Source organism: Elephas maximus, chromosome 18, assembly GCF_024166365.1.
Source record: "Elephas maximus indicus isolate mEleMax1 chromosome 18, mEleMax1 primary haplotype, whole genome shotgun sequence".
Taxonomy (NCBI): domain Eukaryota; kingdom Metazoa; phylum Chordata; class Mammalia; order Proboscidea; family Elephantidae; genus Elephas; species Elephas maximus.
Genome location: NC_064836.1, coordinates 68,702,210 through 68,703,675, shown reverse-complemented (window position 1 = coordinate 68,703,675; position 1,466 = coordinate 68,702,210). Strand labels below are relative to the sequence as shown.

The 1,466-nt window shown below is 37.7% G+C and overlaps 1 pseudogene; it reads right to left on the bottom strand.

Moving 5' to 3' along the window:
* Positions 1 to 294: 294 nt before the first annotated feature.
* On the bottom strand, positions 295 to 1,253 carry LOC126061369 (olfactory receptor 5K3-like; annotated as a pseudogene).
* Between the last annotated feature and the right edge of the window lie 213 nt (positions 1,254 to 1,466).

Here is a 1,466-nt window from a genome sequence, read left to right as displayed (position 1 = left end):
CTTTTATTCGTAGGATTTGTTGGATACGTTGAAAACTGTAGCTAATTCCACTGTGACACAATTTGCAACCTTAGGAGTAGTCATTCAATTCACCCCTAAGAGACCCTCATAGTTTAGATTTTGAAATATATTTTAGTAGAATCCCTCCTTCATGAACTTATTAGCCATTTATATATTATTTGACTTAAAAATCATCATGGTTTAGTGATTAATATATGATACACAAAGTGGACATTTTCCATTTTCCCAGTATCCTTGACTTTGAAGAAAGTTTATCTAACTAAAATCAATTTGTCAAGGGGATATTTGTTTCAGAATATTATGAGGTTTTCTATACTTCATAATTCTTTTCATGGCATTTATTACTTCTTTATTTCTTAGACTATAAATAAAAGGGCTTAATAAAGGAATGACTAGAGTGTAACAAATGACAAGTGGTATATCTTTATCCCCTTCTTTAATGGAACTTGGTCGAATATACATGAAGAGAAGAGAACCATAGAATATTGAGACAGAGAGAAAGTGAGACGCACAAGTAGATAAAGCTTTACCTCTTCCCTCTTTGGATTTCATTTTGAAAATAGTGAAAAGGATGCAAAGATAAGAGATTAGGACTACAGTAATAGAAAAGGTTTGAACTGACCCTGAAAAGATAAGGATCATCAGTTCATTGATATATGGGTCGACACAGGAGAGTCTGTATAACGGAAGAACATCACAAAAAAAGTGATTGATTTGATGAGACCCACAAAAGGTTAACCTTAACAGAAGTACTACTTGAGTAATGGAATGCATGTTGCCAGCTATGTAGGCCCCTGTGGCCATCTGAATGCAGAGTTCCTTTGGCATAATGGTGTGGTACTGCAGTGGATGACATATTGCGACATAGCGATCATAGGCCATTGCTGCCAGAAGACAAAGGTCTGCAGTTTCAGCAAGGCAGAGAAAATAAAATTGTGCCATGCATTCATAGAGGGAAATCATTTTGTCCTCAGAAAAGAAGTTCTCTAACATCTTGGGGGTAATGGCACAGAACAGCAGGAATCCATCAGAGCCAGGTTGCCCAGAAAGATGTACATGGGTGTGTGGAGACGGCGCTCCAGGAAAATCAATGCCACCAAACCAAGATTCCCCACCATGGTGATCAGATAGATAGCAAAAAACACCGTAAACAGGAGAGTCTTCAGATCTGGGTGATCCATAAATCCTATGAGGATAAACTCTTTTGTCAAGGAGTGATTGTCCTTGTTCATCTCTATTTTCCCTGTTGAGACAGAAAATATGGAGTCATAGGATTCTAACTTGTAGTATGTCTAATTTTCTCTTCAAATTTCTGTTGGGGAACAGGGAATAGAGCCACTTCATCAAGTTTCCCCTGAATGTCTCTGAAATACAGGCATACATACTTCCAAGGAACATTATTGTGGTTTTTAGGTGCTGTCTTGTCGGTTCCCACTCATAGACAC